The sequence below is a fragment of the Molothrus ater genome, chromosome 20, assembly GCF_012460135.2.
Source record: "Molothrus ater isolate BHLD 08-10-18 breed brown headed cowbird chromosome 20, BPBGC_Mater_1.1, whole genome shotgun sequence".
NCBI lineage: Eukaryota > Metazoa > Chordata > Aves > Passeriformes > Icteridae > Molothrus > Molothrus ater.
In genome coordinates, this window is record NC_050497.2 from 8,266,468 (window position 1) to 8,283,176 (window position 16,709).

Here is a 16,709-nt window from a genome sequence, read left to right on the forward strand (position 1 = left end):
TTATTATTGTTTTTAAATCTCCTTTCATTTTATTATTTTTCCCTGCAAACACCTGGCTCATTTTAGGTGTGCTAGAACAGTAATAAATGATTCTTATTAATTGGCCATCAGCAGCCAGAGAGCAGCAGGCTCCCAGCTGAACAGAGCACATTTATGGAGGAATTTGAGACAGGTTTGGGGGTGCCAGCAATGTGGGGGGCTCTTGGCTGGGCACTGAGATTGGGGTCAGCCCAAATAGGTGAGGTAAGGGAGCCTTTGGGAGGTTAAATGAAAAACTGAAAAAAAGAGGAAGCTTTTACAAGCCAGAGCTTAAAGACGTGCCCTCCCTCTCTGCCCGTTTATTAAGTAATAATGAAACACTTTTGTCAAAGCTTAGGCACCAAATTTCTGACACCAGATGAGCTCTAAAGCTAATCAGGGGCTGGAAAAATGGGAATATAATTAAGGCTGCTGACAGCCCTGTGTCATTAACCTCCCAGCTCTCAGGTGCCACACTGAACCACAGCTGCAGCAGATTCTGTATTACGGGCAGTTGGGTTCAGCTGTGGAAATGAATTTGGCTTTTAATGGCCCTGTGATGGCTCTGGGGCTGTGGCAGAGGGGAGGGAGTGATGGTCTGAGCTGGGTCCAGCTCTTCTCCCCATCCTGTTCCTCAGTGGTAAATAAGCCAGGCCCTTCTCATCCAGAGAAAATGAGGTTTTTCTGGGTAAAGGTTCAGGCTGGGGCAGTTCTGCTCTGTCCTTGTAATTAATTATTATCATTATTAGCAGCGTGGGTGTCTGCTTTGCCCTAGCAAAGGGATTCCTGCCTGTGTCCTGCTGTGGATCTGATTCTCTGCAGGAACCCCGCAGGGCTGATACCCAAACCACCTCCCTGCTCTGTGACTCAGCTCCCCACTGTGTGAGGAGTTGATAATCTTAGGATCTTTGGGAGGAGATTTAGAGTTTGTCAATACGACCATGTCCATTCCTCTTATAATTATGTCACTGTGACAGGCTTTTGAATTGCTCCCTTGAATCCATTTAGAGCACAGCTCTGCCATGGGCAGCATTGGTGATGCAGCATGTCTTTGCTTAGGAATTTTTTTTTTTTTTTGGGATTATGTAAGTTTTCCTTTTTATTTTTTTTCCCCCTAGGATTTTACCGCTCTGAAGGTTAAAAAGAGGGAAGCAGCTGTTCCCACGCCTCAGCAGCACAAACACCTCGAGCCTTCAAACGCTCCTGAGAGGAATCAGTGGGACAGCAGCGAGGGAACGCTTGGGCTGCTGCCAAAACAGCGAGCCTCGAACGGAGCCGCCTCTTATCCGGGCGATCTCGGAGCGCTGCAGCCGTTTCGCAAGGCGTGTGTCACAGACAGGTACCCTGGGACACGGAAAGGGGAAAAGCATTTGCCTGGGCAGGAAAGCGGCTGCGTCACTGCCACGAATAGCGCCCGGCATCCCGTGACCCAAAAATGAGATAGCGCTGGCAGTGTCGGCTGAGCAGCCCGCGGCCAGCAGCGCAGAGAGCGCTGCCTCTGGGGTAGCAATGTGCTCCCGTGCTGCTTTGATTTTTTTTTTTTAAGATTTTCTAAGCTTTCTTATGTTTACATTCTCATAACAAACTTTGTCGTGCACTTTCTGTAGATAACTTACTGTTTTGCATCTTTTGTAGAAGAAAAAAAATTGATGGGCTGTTGGTTTGTCCAGTGTCATTGGAGAGGTGGCACTGTCACCCTCCAGTCCACTGTCACTTTTGGAAATCTATAAATGTTTGCGTGTATATACCTAGCAAAAACTAACAGTAAGGTTACTAACAGTAAGTCTTTTGTCCTTGGGTGTGTGTGGCAGCCATCTTGACGTCTTCAGTGTCATGCTTTTTATAAGCTACAAGAGCGTAAAATTTGGTGGGTGATTGGTTGATGATTTATGATCATGGTTTGTATTTTTGTTTGGTTTTTTTTTGGGGGGGTGGGGTTTAGTTCTGGGATTAATTTTATGTTTGTTTGGGAGTGGTTATGGAGTGATGATGACAGTTGGTTATTGTTTTTGATATTAGGAAATATAGAGGAAGGTTAATTGAAAGTGTATTGATGACAAATGGTTTGGATAATGTAGGAATATATGGTTTAATTATTTGATAAAAAAATAAAAAATGTCAAGATAGAAAAATGAATGCGTAAAATGGAATTTAAATATTAAATGTTAGAGTTAGGAAATAAACTTCACCTTTTTCTTCACCTTGAAAACAGCAGTGCGTGCACTCGTGTCGTTTCGAGTCCAGCACGGAGCTCAGCTCTCCCTCCATGTGAAAAGCACCTATTGGAGCTGAAGAAGAGAATAATCCCAGAGCTGCTGGAGCTGGATTTGCTGTTCATTCATTCAATCGTGCTCTGCTGGCCCCGTGGTGGCATCAGCCACCCCACACTCTCTGAGTGCGTCTCACACTTTCCCCACAGCCTTCTCAGGTAACACTTGGAGCCTTGGACAACAGCAAAACCAGTCAATTATGTTTGCACCCTGCCTGCCTTGAGAGCCCCGGAGTGTGCCTGGTGTGAGCACAGCCAGGGGAATGCAGGAGCTCATGATAAATTCCAAACAAAAGCACCATTATCCATATGGGACCTCGTGAGTGCTTCACGTACTCCAGCAATTCCAAGCACTTCGTGTATGGTTCTTACATGGTTTTAACTCGATTTCTTTGAGATGCAAATCAGAGGGATTATATTCAGAGGCTGCATCAGAAAGTCTTTAATCCAAATGGGCTATAAGATTTATTTAGAAGAGCCAAATGTCTTGTCTGGGACAGAAGCAACTGAACTGAACTGAAACAGATGGACATAAAGGAAATTAAGCAACTCTAATGGTCTTATCCAGAGTTTGAAAGTATTTGGTTTTCCTAAAGCTCGAGCTCCTGGAAGCACGTGATGAGATGGGAAGCTCAGGTTTCACTTTAAAACAGGCTTTGCAGTTCACTGAGAAAAACAATAACCATGTTTTTATTCCTCCTGTGGACAGAACGAGGGCTGCCTTCCAAATCCTGACTCCTTGGGCTTATGTCATCAGAGGAAAAGATACTGAATGGGAGTTTTGGAGTCCTCATTTTTACAGCAATGTCATCATTTCAGCAGCCCGGATTCGGGATTTTGGGAAACCTGATGCTGGCAATAGGGATGCCAGGTAGTTTGTTTACTAAAATAGAGAAAACCTCTCACTTGGGTCTGCTGAGTGTTTGTCCCTTGAAAATTCTGCTGTTTCTGGTGGTGATTTTTAGGTCTCACCTAAGGCTGGGGTTTAACCAGGACACCAGCACTGCCAAGGTCACCTCCAGCAGTGCTGGATGCAGCAAACCCAGCGTGCACATCTTGGATGCTGATAAACCACTGGGCTGGAAACCTGGAGAGCTCAGGCTGTCCCCCAGGATCAGGTGTGTCTCCACCTCTGCTGAGGTCAGGAGATTTTTCAGCTGGCAGAAAAAGCCTTCCTTGGAATGTTTGGCTATGTCTGGCCCTGGATAGTCTGCACAGACAGCAGAGCAGATATGAGGATGCTCCCTGCCATCCCACCAGGGCCTTCTGGTGGTAAAGATGGTTTATTTTGGGGAGAGAAAAGTTGAGGTTTGAGTTGCTTCTACCACCTGCAGCTTTTAGGTGCTAAATAATTACAAGGCTGAATTCTTTAGGCTTCCTGAGGCTCTTGGCCACTACCCAGTGGTCAAGGGGATCTCACAGACAGTCTCAACCAGGGAAATGCCTTTGCAGCTGGAACTCCTGATAAAAACTGGGAGAAGTCTTTCTACTTTCAACCCAAAGCCATCCCCTGCTTGGCTCTCCCAGGGAAGCATCCAAAGCAGGGACGTTTCATGTGCTCGTGCATTTGCCATCCTTCACCCCACTGCATTTGCAAGTGGATTAAATAAAAGGTGAGAGAATTGGGGACAAGGGGAGGGAGGGAGTGTGAGAAGGAGCTCATCCATTACCATGCTGTGCACAATGCAGGAGGTCTTGGCCTCCTGGTTTGAGTGCTTATTCCCCATAAAATACATCTGAGAGAAATCAATACAAGAGGCATGCCAGAACTTAAATCAAAGCACAAGGAAGCAGCGCTTGGTGGATGGAATGACCTTGCAGGGAGCTGTCAAAACTGAAGCCCCAGCCCTGTTGAGCACAGAACCTGCCAGGAAAAAACCCTGGAGCGAGGACTTGAGGCTGGCATGTGCTGCCTTGGCATGGCTTTCACTCTGATCTCTGCAGTGGAAAGCACATGGGTGAGAGAGGCTGGCTGTGAGCTGGATCAGTGGCAGGAGGGCAGAGTGCCAGGAAGCTCCTGGGGCAGCTGGGAGAGCTGATGTGCTCTGTGCTGCCCCTTTGGGCTCCTCAAGTACCTCAGAGATAACGAGGCAGGGCTGGAAGCCAGCTTGGAGATACAGAAAATGCTCCCCACAGCCTTGGCCGTGCGTGCCCTCAGTCCCTGGGGTCCCAGAGCAGGTGCCCAGCCCCACCAGCTCCGTGTCCTGCCCAGCTCAGCAGAGCACGGAGGCTGTGTCAGCATCCAGGACCCCTCCTGCCCCGTGGCTGCCTCCTGTTGGGCTCAGCCACCTCCCCAGGCAGGTGCCTGACCTTGGTGGCAGGTCACAGCGCCGTGCCACAGCCATCATAAATCTGCAGAGGTTTGCTGCAGCCAGGCTCCACCTCTGCAGACTGCAGGGCACATGTTCCCATGCTGGGAAATCTGACCCCTCGGTAGCCTGAGAGACAGGAGAAGCCTGGCTTTGGTGTTTTGAATAAGTGGCTTTTTATCTGAAATCCCTTTGGGAGCATGAGCTCAGTAACCAATGAAATTATATCTGTTGTTTCAAGCAGTGAAGAAAACTTGGCTTGATGTTTATTGAGATTTATGGCTTCCCTTGAGCTTAATTGTCTTTGGGAGCCCTGGATCTTTTTAACGGTTCAGCTAAGTGGTACTAAGAAGGATGGTAATGGTTTGAGCAGTCTGCCCCCTTAGCATATCTCTTTCTCTCACACAATTTGCTGATATTTGGGAAATATAGCTGATACCCTCCCCTCCTGAGGTCACAGCTCTTCACTGGTGTGAAACTCCAAGAGGCTAAGCCAGGTGTGAAAAGCTCCCAGTGAGTGTTTGCTCGCTGAGGTGCTGACTTCCATCAGCAGGGCTGTGCTTCAGGGAACAGGGGAGGAGAACAGGTCTGTGCCCCCACTGGGGAGGGTCACCTTGTCCCCCTGCTTTGTCACCCCCTCCTGGATGCTGGGATTTGTCTTCCTTCATCTTCCTGTTCTCAAACTGGATGGTTTGGTGTAGGTGCTTCTCTGGTCCTCAGCCACGGTGGCTTTTCCATTCCCTCTGCTGGGGGCTCTGGGCTGACTCCAGTTTAAGCTGCTCCTACTTAAGTCCAGCTCAGCATTATTTCCTGAGCATCCAGGAGCTCATCCACAGGTGACCAGTGGGGTTGGGTGTTGGGATCAGCCTATGGAATTGCCATAAGGAGAATGCCCTCTGTTCTACTCCTTGCACTGGTTTGAACTGGGAAGGGACCATCTGGGCTGCAGGGAAGGATTCTCCTGCCCAGTGCTCACCCCACAGAGACACAGCTCAGTGATTGCTCCCTCAGGGGAGCACCCTCAGCTCTGCAGGGCTCTGCTGAGGAGCTTGTCATTTGGAGGGGGACATCACCCCTCACATGTACTCATTCCTCACCTCTGGAGCTTTCCCATCCCTTATCGGGGTGACCCTGATGGTTTGTTATCTGTCCCCAGCCACCCACCAGAGCCTGGCAGCGTGGGCAGTGACCTTCACCTATTTCCTCACCTCGCTGAGATGCTGTGGTCACTCGTGGCGGTGCTGTCCGGCCGAGGTAATTACACCAGCTCGTTATGGTTCAGCAGGCACCTTCATTAATGAACCTCAGGTTTCAGAGGTGCCTAAGTCAGCCATTGGAAACCACATCTGGCTGGAGCTCTGCAGCGTGTCTAAGCTTTCAGCTCATCTCCCCCCTGCCTAAGTGGTTTAGGAGGGGCAGTGAACAAAGTCTGTTTTGTTGGGGTTTGCGTGCTTTAAGGCAAAGAAAGCAAACACAGGCTGGCTGGGCTAATCTCCTCTGTGCAGAGCTGGGGGCTGACAGCTCCTTCCTGGGTCATGCCAGTGGGATTTTTATCTCTCCTGTGGCTCAAACAAGGAGTGTGGGGATGCTCTCCCTCCCCTGCGTGTGGTGCCGGCTCGTGGCACTCATCGAGGTGTTGTTACTCTCTTGTGGCACCTCTAAATTAAATGGAGTTTAAATGATCATGCTGGATGTGGGGATATCTTGGACTGTGTTCTCTCTCCTAATAACTTTTAGAGCCATGAGCTTCCTGCTTTTTTAGGACAAAGCCCCTAAAGGAGTTCCACTCTGAGGGAGCAGAAGAGCCATGAGTGAGCCTCACCCTGGTGACAGTACCAATGTGGCCCTTGCAGAGATTAAGGATTTAGGCCATGTATTGCTCTGCCCACACATCTTTAAAGCTCGGCTCAGCACTTGGGATGGGCTCTCCAGGGTTTGGCTATGGGGTTTGGAGCTCCTTCCGTGCACCTGGGTGACCAAACCACCTCCAGCCCGTGACACCTCTCAGGGCTGGATCATTTTCCATAGGCCAGGCCTGATGTGTGGGAGGATGAAGTGCCACAGAGGAGGGAAAAGATGGGGCTGAGCTCCACGGGGGTGTGGGGAGAGGAGATGGGGTAAGGAGATGAGTAGGGGGATCAAAGGAGTGGGGAGACCAATCTCCAACCTGGCACACCCATCAATAAAACATCCCCTCAAACAACCACGTCCTGCCAGAGCTGGAGACAAGTGAGCAGGGCATGGAGTGAGCAGGGACCACCTGTGCATTTCCCAGGTGCTGAGGGTGTTTTCCCACCCTGAGGATTTGAGGAGGAGGTGGCAGCTCTGGCTGGGGGTTGCTGGTGGATTGCCCATGGGGTTTGTGAAAGCCCTGAACAAAGACCACACACGGGAGGCTCAGGAGAGCGATGTGTCTCAGACCTTGAGGGTACGAGGCAAAAATGCCTCTGTGCCTGACTCACCCTGCTGTGTGCTAACACTGACTCATAATTACTGATTTCGATTCAGACAAAAGATTTATCTGCACTGGAACATATGGAAAATGCTAATGTAACCTCCTAGTGGAAAGAGGAGGCTGGGCTGCTGCCTGGCCCTTTGTAAGGCTTGGCCAGTGCCTAATGGGCTGGGACCAGCTTCCCCACCCCAATTTATGTGTGGCTGGGATGAGTCCCCAAAGCTGGAGAGAGTCTGATCACCCTCATCCCTGCCCACTCTGGAGGGAATTGTGCTTGCAGAAGGTGAATTTTGCAGCAAGGACCATTTTTCTGTGTCCCAGCTCAGTTTCCCTCAGCTCTGGGGATATCCTGCAGTGCCAGGAGCTGAGTCTGGCCCTTTTTCCTGCAGGAAGGGAGGCAGCCGTGGGGATGAAGATGTCTGGCAGGCAGCAGCACATTGGCAGTGTGTTTGCACGGTACCTGCACCCCAGCACAATGCAGGCAGCACAGCGGGCCCGTCACGGCCAGCACGCTCCTAAAGCCTCTCACAGAGAGCCACTCTGGGGTTTTGGTTGTTAATTGCTGCCCCAGAGATGTGCAGGATGTCTCTGTTTCAGCCCATGCAGCTGAAGAACGAGTCTGGACTCTTCACTTTTCGCTCTTGAGGTTGTTTATTTATTCTTATCTATAAAATTTTCTTTCTGCCCAGCCGAGGTCTGCTCAGCAGGGCAGCCACAGGCACTGTGACCGCCCCTGAGGTGGTGTTGTCCTTTTATACTACAAACTACATAGAACATATTTACACTTAATTCCCAATACCCATCACCTGTGTTAGTGCACTTCTACTCTAAACCAATCCTAAAGTGCCAACAGCACTGCAGAAAATGGAGAAGAAGAAGAAGAAAGGCTGGACACACCCAAGTTCCTCCATCTTGTCCCCATAACCCCTATACCAAAAATCCTAAAATCTACATTTTCACCCTGTGATCATTTTATTATTATACTATTCAAACCTCTGTGACTTTCAGGCCTCATACAAAGCTGGTAACTTCCTCCAAGGGTCAAAATCAAATCCCCAGGTGCTCTGGGCTGTGTGCCAGGGTCTCCAAGCCCCCAGGTGGGGTCCTGGCAACTCTGGACACCTGGAGGGATGCACTGAGTTCCGACAAGCCACGAGCAGCCACAACCCCCAGGAGAGGGCTGGATTAAGCCCAGAACAGAGCCAGGGCTTTGTCCCAGGGCTGCGAGCCCCCAGTGTGGTGGCAGAGCCCACAAACCCCCCAGCTGCTGCCTGCTGTGGTCCCAGCAGGGCAAGGCTGGCTGCCCAGGGCTGTGCCACCTCCTGCCCTGCCTGTGCCACCTTTCCCTCCCTGCTGCTCAGCTCTGCTGGATGCTAAGTGGAAATTTCCCCCTGTGCCAAGTGTTAAATACTTATCAAGCTAATGCAGCGTCTTTGGAGGTGTGTACAAGAGACAACATGTTACCCTAATTAACGAGCAGCTGGGCTTGGCACACGGCTCTGCTGCAGCTGCTCCCGGCGCCTTTCCCAGGCTCTGCCTCCTCCACACCATGGCAGGGGCACAACCTGCAGCGGGGTCAGTGCCCCACAGGCTCCTCTCTCACTTTAGAGAGCAGGGTTTGGTTCCCAGCCCGAGGTCTGGAGATCTGGGGGCTGTTTCTGGGCTGGGTTAGGTGCCCTGGGTCAGCGGGTCTGTTTGTAGCAGCTTAGATGGGGGATGAGGAGTTTTGGGGTGTGCTGATTTGGAGAATTTTAGGGGAACCTGCTGCTGGAGGCAGATCAGGTTTGAGGGCTGGTTTGTCCCTGCCTGGTGGTGTGGCAGCAGCAGCTCCCTTGGCTGGCTCTGCTGTGGGAATTGTGCTTGGGCAGAGGTGGCCAAGTGTCACTGGGGTCGGTGTGGCAGCTCCAGGGAATGGGACACAGCTGGTGAGGTCAGTTCTGGAAAGAGAGAGGGGCTGGCATGGGTTTGCAGAGCCAGCCTTGGGGACAAGGCTGCAGAGCAGGCGTGGGGTGGTGGGAACCATTTGCAGAGTTTCTCATCTGCACCTTCCCAGGGCCCAGCCCCTTTTATCTGGACCACTATGGATCAGTTCACTCCTCCCTCTCCCCAGTCAGCCCCAAGCAGAGCTGCTGCACAAACCCTCCCCATCCTTTTACATTGCCTTGAGCTCCCTCACTCTCCAACCCCAGAGAAGTCATCTCAGCAGTAGATGTTTGTATCATGACCTACATTGCTATTGGGTTTTAAATATAATTTTTTTTTTTCCCTGTGCCATATACCAGCTTCCCACATGCAAATTGCTCTGAGTGAACCATTTATCTGGAAAATAAAGGTTATGTTCTCAAAAGGCATTTAGTTCCCTTTCTGAATGATTGAGCGAGTTTTCTGCTGAGAAAACAAAGGTCTTTAGCACAGTCCAAGCCAATGACAGGGAAAAAGGTTCAGGTAAAACCCCTCCATTTATTTAACAGCTCCCTGTTCCTCATTCATATTTACAAGATAAAAGGGGCTCCATCAACCCATTAAAGTTAAAATATGTGTCCTGTCTTCAAGGAAAGCAAATCCCATCTGGCATCCCTGGAGGAATATAACCTTAACTTCAGCTTAATGCCACATTAGGGTATCTTACAGATTCTGCCTGAGATTTACCTGCCTTAAAGGGAGATTTATTTCTGGAGCAAACAGGCTCATGTGACAAATCTCCTTCCATGAGCAACTTTGCAGAGAAGGTGAATTTTGGACTCGCTGGTTCCCTGCACTCTGCCCAGTGGTGAAAGGGTTGGTGACACTGAGGGATCTCTGCTCCTTGATGGGGGATCCATTGCAAGGCTCCATCCCCTGTCTTGGGAGCTGTGGGATGGGTGAGCACCTGGCTGGCTCCAGGTGCCTGCACTTGGCTGGAAAATCAGAGTTTTCTGCAGCCCCATGCCAATGCTGAACCTCATGTTGGATATACCCAGGTGACTTCCTCACAGATATTAACCAAAAGTGGCTTGGGATGGAAATCACGGGCCTGCTCTGATCTTTCAGAGGGTTTTCAAGGCCGTGGGGTCATGGGGATCAGAGAGCTGTACTGCTTATCCGAGTGGAAATTATTCAGAGTTACCTGGAGGCACACTTTGGTAGCCATCAGTTCATTATTACTGCTAGTTTTACTGATATTCATAAAAATTATGAAGGCTTTTCTAAATGCCAAATGGATCAGAAATCCTTTTAAGTGTATAATATTCTTTTTAAAAGCCATGGGTTTAAAATAAGAGGAGTCTATGTGGGGTTTCCCCTTTACCTACACCTTGGATTGCAGTTGTAACCATTCCTCCAGAATTTGCTTCTCAACAAGCACAAAATTGTGAGGGGTACCCTGATAAGAGGGTGGATTTTGAACAGATGCTGCTCCTGGGTGGGGGTTTGGGGCCAGGGGATGTCCCCTGTCCCCAGCCTCAGATCCTCAGGTGTTGATGTACACACTGCTCAGCCTGAGAATGTGAGGACAAGTCAGCTGCACTTGGGTGCAACCTATCTCCTCTCTACTCAACTGGCCTGCCTGACTGGTTTTTTTTATGATTATTTTTTATTCTGTCTCCAGTTAGGCAATACAGTTGCCTGTTAGAAATATTGCCCTGGGCTGCCAGCTCAGCCGAGGAGAAAAGCGGGTGTGTGTTACCCAGGGAGGATGGGCATCATCACCCCCTCACCCTCCCTGGGGTGGGCAACCCTCTCCTTCCCCTCCCCAACCCTCTGCCATTCAACAGGAGCATCCTTTTGAGGGAATTTTCTTAATTTTTCTTAATTTTCTTTGATTTTTCTGACCCCTCCCTCTGCAGCTCTCCCACACCCTCACTGGAGGTAGTTTGACCAGAGTGGGTGAATTTAAGCCCAGCCCATAGTTTGGGATCATTAACCATCAAGGTGCCCCTGGGAAGAAGCAAAAAGTATTTGGGAAAATTTGCTAACAGACTCTAATGACTTAATAATCCCTGTTGGAGAGAGCCTGGCAGGTTATGTGAATGTCAGGTTGCCTTTGCTCTGCCCAGAGCTGGCTCCTGGTTATGTAATGGGGGGGTGTGAACACCAACAAGGGGGAAAAGGGAAGACAAAGGAAAGCGTGGACCCATTTCCATACTGGGATGGAGAGGGAGCACAGGGATAGGTGTCAGCCAGGAGCCTCATCAGCCTGGGCACAGCTGGGCTTGAGGGGCCAGAGCAGCTCCCACACTCAGCTCCAGGGATGGATCAGGGTCCAGTCAGCATTCCTGGATGTGCCAGGTCCAGCAAAAGCACCTGAGGCCCCAGGGGACACGAGGGGGTGATGCTGGTCACCCCTGCTGTGCTGTGCTGGGGAGGAAGGGAGGACACAGGGCAGACACACATACCTGAGAGGGCTCTGACACAGCACCAGCCCTGATCTCTCTGCCAGTGAGGGCTCTGGATGCTGCCCCAGCTGGCCAGGCTGTCATTGCTGATGGAGCTCCTGATCTGGGGACACAGGACACACAGCTGGCCAGGCTGTCATTGCTGCTGGAGCTCCTGATCTGGGGACACAGGACACACAGCTGGCCAGGCTGTCATTGCTGCTGGAGCTCCTGATTTGGGGACACAGGACACACAGCTGCTCAGGAATCTGCTCAGTGGTCCTAGAGGTGGTGACTGGAGGTAGCTCTGAGCATCCATCTCAGCTTGCAGCAAGAATTGGACAGGGAAGGTGGCCCCTAAAAGCTTTGCCTCCTCTCAGCCAAGGCTGGCTGGAGTGGGAATGCTGTCCCATTTTGGGGGGGTCTCTCAGGAATGCCTCCATTTCCCTGGCTGAGCCTGGCTAAGGTCTGAGCGAGGCTCACGGTTTGCGGGGTCTTTCCTTGAACAAGAAGCAAATCCAGAGCTGCCGAGCTGTGCCATGGTTTAAAACACTCTTTGCGCTACCTGGCACACCCATGGCAGCGGGATGGCCTGTCCTGGAGGTGACATCCTGCTGGGAAGCTGAAGCAAAGCAGGGAGGAGCTGCATCCGCATCCCGCAGCCGAGACGGGGCGCGGGGGCATCACCGCCTCCTTCCCCGTGGAAGCAAACCCTGCCGGGGCTCCCGCTGCTCAAGCTGCGGCTTGCCTGCCATCAATACTGTTCAAACAAGCCCGATGGCAGACGTAGCTCGGGGCCAAGTCGCGGGGCAGGCGGCGGGGAGCAGCCCGGCCCGGCCCGGCTCCAGCCGGGGCTGCGGGAGGTCCGGGCGGACGCGTGGGTGCCGCCAGCCGGGCCCTGCCAGCCGGGCTCCGCCAGCCCGCGGCTTTTCCTCCGCACCTGCGGCCACTTTGAACCCCGGCCTCGGCCCCGAGATGCCGGAGATGCGGGAGAGAAGGTGGGAGAGCCGTGCAGCCGCTCCCCAGCCCGTGCTTTTGTCGCGCATCCCGCGGGAGATGCTCCTCCTCGCAAAGGGGCATCCCGGGATCTGAACTTCATTTCCAGGCTGGATGTGCTACTCTCTTCCTCCCTCCTGCTTTTTTGTTGTCGAATTCCCCATAAGAAATGTGGGGAGGATGCAGAGAGGGGTGGTCCCTGCAAGGCACCCATGCAGAGCACCCGGTTTTCCTGCTGGGAAGCCACTGTGGCTGTGAGGGAGAATGAAGGCAGCTCCACACGCTCCTCCAGTAAAAAAAAAAAAAAAAATAAAAAAAAGGCAGACAGAAAAAAAAAAAAAGAAAAAAGGAAAAAGCTTCTGAAGCTTAGAGCTGGATATTTATACACTTGACATAAAGGATATTTCTGCATTGAAGTAATAAGCGTGACTCAGTAAACCAATGGGGAAAGGGTGTTCCCTTTGCAGCAAAACCTCAAAAGATCAAAGAACTCCATGAACAGTTTAACATTTCGAATGTTAAAGGAATTGGGTTCCCCTCCCTCTCCCCTTCACCCCTCCTTCAAGTTTTGAGAAATAAATGGTTTGATCTTAGCTGGGAAGGGAATGTCTCAGCAGCTCTGGGGATGTGGTGCTGGCTGGGCTGGAGCACCAAGGTCATGGCATGTGTGTCCAGGGCCTGGCTCCCTGCTCGGGGACATCCAGCCCTGCCTGGGACAGGGACAGGCCTTGGGGCTTCCCATTCCACAGCTGAGCTCATGCTGGTTTATGGAAACTGCCTTTTCCCAGATTTCACTCTGTTCTTCCCTTGGCGAAGCAAATCCTGCTATTTTTGTGGCTCTGTCCAGCAGTGGGGAGATCTTAGGGCTGTTCCTGTCCTCTGGCAGCAGCCAGCAGCAGGAACTGGTGCTCCAGTGGGAATTGCACAGTGAATATTCCCCAGGGAGGGATCCAGCCTGGTCAGTGGCTCTCAGACACACGTGCTTCCCTGGGATCGATAGGCTGGAGTAATATATTGTGCTGAGATAACAAATCACTCAGCTTATTGGGTCTTAATTAAGCCTCTTTTATCTCCCTGACAGCCCCACACCTGGGCTATGGCCCCGGCAATCCGTGGTGGCCGTGGGGACGCCGCGCCGGAGCCGGGGGATTGATGAGGCTCTGCTGGGTGGAATTACCTCATTGTGCTCGTGCCACTTGGGGCCATCCATCTCCTCCTGGCTCCCCCTTTCCCCACCCCACAGCCACAGCAGCGGGCACTGCCCTCCTTGCCAGAGCCTGGTGGGTGGCACTGCCCTCCTTGCCAGAGCCTGGTGGGTGGCACACGGCCAGGGGACGTCCCCAGAGGTGGAGGAGCTGGGGGAACTGGGCAGTTTGGACTGTGCTGGTGGGTTGTGGATGCAGTTGTTGTGCCCTGACAGCAGAAATGAAGACCTCCATCACCATAATGCATTGTCAGGCTGCGAGCTCAGCCTCCCCCCGAGATGAATGAATGCAATATCTCCGCCTGCCAGGGGGAAGGAAGGAGGAAGAGAAGGGAAGCAGGCTCTGGGCTCCAGGCAGAGCTGCTGCTCTGTGAGGCTGGAGAAGAAAAGGCATTTCTATTTGCCAGGCAGGGGCTGAGGGTGTCTGATCCCCGTGGAGCCCAGGACAGACACGCTCACACTGAACCGAGGGCTGCAACGCTGCTGGGATGAGTTCATCTGCCACTGCTGCAATCTTGCACCCATGTTGCTGCCAGCTGGGGCAGCAGGGCAGGTTTATTGTGACAGGTCAACCCCAATTTCAGCTCATGTAACCCAAGGATGGAGGGGAACCATCCAGACCTGGGAGGCCCACGCCGCTGGAAGCGCGTGCTCACAGCCACAGGAGTCTGAGGCACGGCTGCATTCAGCCATTGGAAAGTAGGACAGACTTCACTCTGAAGTCTGACTGCTGCTGCACTGACTTGGAGTGAAATAATGAGGGCTGGGAGTTGCAGGAGACTCACAGCTGAGCAGCCAGCTCCTGCAGGACCCTCTCTTTCTGCAGCATCACCTTTAGGTGGATTCTTAAATCCTCTTCCACCTTGGACTCGTCCTTCCTGGCAGGCACAGGGCAGCAGGAGGCATCTCTGCTGTTCACCATGGCACTGGGGCAGGCTGGCAAAGGCATTTCCAACACCAAAACTAGCTGGAAATGACACAGATATTCCCAATATTCAGGTCATACTGTGGTCATAGGTTGATTTTGTGACCATGGGAAAAATTGCTTCGTATTTCTCCCTTTCCCAGCATATGATGTGCCACTGGAACAGGGAAGTGCTCACAGCACAGCTCAGTGAGCACCCAGGTGATGCTTTTGGTCATATGGATCAGTCCTGGAGTTGGACTTGATGATCCTTTTGGATCCTTTCCAACCTGAGATGCTCTGTGAAACAGCAGTGCCCATACCCAGCCTCTCCTAATAATTTGTGACACTTCCAAGAGCAGTTGCAAGGTGCAGAGTGGGAACTGTGCTCTGACAGGGCAGACATCACATGTTTGCAAATAGTCACTTAAAGCAAGAAAAGAAGGTTCTGAGCTGAAGGACAAGGAGCCAATAATTCATCTGAGTGCTAAGCAAAGTCCAAAGGACTCACATTACACCAAATCCAACCGAAGGGCAACACCCTTCTCCTGTTCCTGAGTTTTCATGGCTATTTACAGGTTTTTGGATGAGCATGAGAAAGTTGATCTAGGAATGGCCAAATCCTGAAAGCTGTGGGTAAAACCTTCCCTTGCAGACTGGTTCAGTGATGTTATTAAAGCCATTCACAATGGGGTTCCCCATGACAGAAGGTTGCTCCTGATCTCTGGCATCAGCAAGGACAGAATTCCTCAGCAAGGACAGAATTCCCATCCCATTCCACTGTGGGATGTTGGAGTCTGGGCTCTGCTCAACTTTTGGCTTCCTTTTCCCCACAGCATGAACCAGAGCTGCTCTGGGGGGTGGTGGGGTGTGATGGGCAGGGCTCAGGAGGGGATCAGGGCAGCCCCACCAGCTCAAACAGCAGGATGAGCCACTCACGCCCAAAGTGATGGCAGGAATAGCCACTCATGCCCAAAGTGATGTCACTGGGCCCAGGAAAAAACCCCTCACACCATGGCACAGGTATCTCTTATCTCTGCACACATTTCCCAGCCTTGTATCACTGATAACTGAGCAACACCTGCAGCTGTCACATCAGCCACATGGCCACGGTGTCATTTTTTGTCCTCTCCCTCTCCTTCCCACCAAACTCCCTGGCTCTCCCCAAGCACGGGATGCTGCCAGAGAACCCCAGCCCTGCTTTTCCTCTTGGCTGGGGCTGTTGCTCTGAGTTTTCCCTAACCCTGGAAGGTTAGGCCAGCCCTGTTCAGAGCCCGTCTCCATGGCTGATCTACGATGCCCCTGTAATCTCCAGTGACATAAATTTCGCTCCTGTTTGTCTCCCCGTGTCACATCCTTCTTGTGCCGTGTCTGTTATTGTGTCAGGCCTTGCCTGGTGTTTCAGCATTTCCCCTTGTTTGTCTTCTTCACCTGAGGAACTCCATTATGGGATGTAACAGCTTTAATAGCTTGTAAATGGGAGACTGGAGATTTTATGCTTCAGGGAGTACCAGCCATGGCAGCTACTACTCAGAAGTGGCCTTTGCCAGTGTTTAGTACATAAATTGGTATTTTCATCCAACTTTCCTTCAAAAAAAGGGGAAAATAGCTTGTTTAAAGTTGTCAATCCCTATCAGAGGTGAGGTGTGTCCCTGCTGGGATTTGGAGATGGAAACTGGGACAGACTGGTTTGACTGGGAGCAGATGGTGGCTCCTCTCCACATCCAGCAGCAGTGCTGGGCTTGTCCCTGTCACCTGCACTGATCAGCCTTGAACCAGGGCTCAAAATGTCCAGCTTTGCCACTCTCTTCCCAAAATCCTGCCCTGTGCCTGGTGGGGCTGAAGCCTTGGCTTCTAGAAGTGGCTGTTTGACTTTCCCTCATCAGCACAGAGCAGCGTGTGCTGCAACCAGGATCTAATTAAGCTGGCTAATCTGAAGGAGGTACTACATCTCCATGGAAAACTGCTTCAGTTTGGCTTCTCTGAATAATAAACAAAGCACTTGGGCAGATGATAGGGTATTTAAGTGTTTACTCTTCAGAGCATTAAGTGCTAAATTTGTTTTTAGCTCCCCTATGAAAAGCCCTTGCCGAGTAAAAGCACACAAGGGTCTCAGTCATCCCTCGCAGTTTTCCTCCACTCCTGCTGTGTCCAGGGGAGAGCCTGGCTGTGCAGCAGCCAGCAGTACCAACCTTTAGGATC

At 51.5% G+C, this 16,709-nt stretch overlaps 1 long non-coding RNA gene across 1 annotated transcript; it reads left to right on the forward strand.

Annotated features, from left to right (window-relative positions):
* The first annotated feature begins 1,152 nt into the window (after positions 1 to 1,152).
* Positions 1,153 to 7,840, forward strand: LOC118693259 (uncharacterized). The gene is made up of 3 exons (XR_004981249.2): positions 1,153 to 1,357; positions 2,231 to 3,900; positions 5,753 to 7,840. It is a non-coding gene; the product is annotated as an uncharacterized LOC118693259 (long non-coding RNA).
* Positions 7,841 to 16,709: the final 8,869 nt, after the last annotated feature.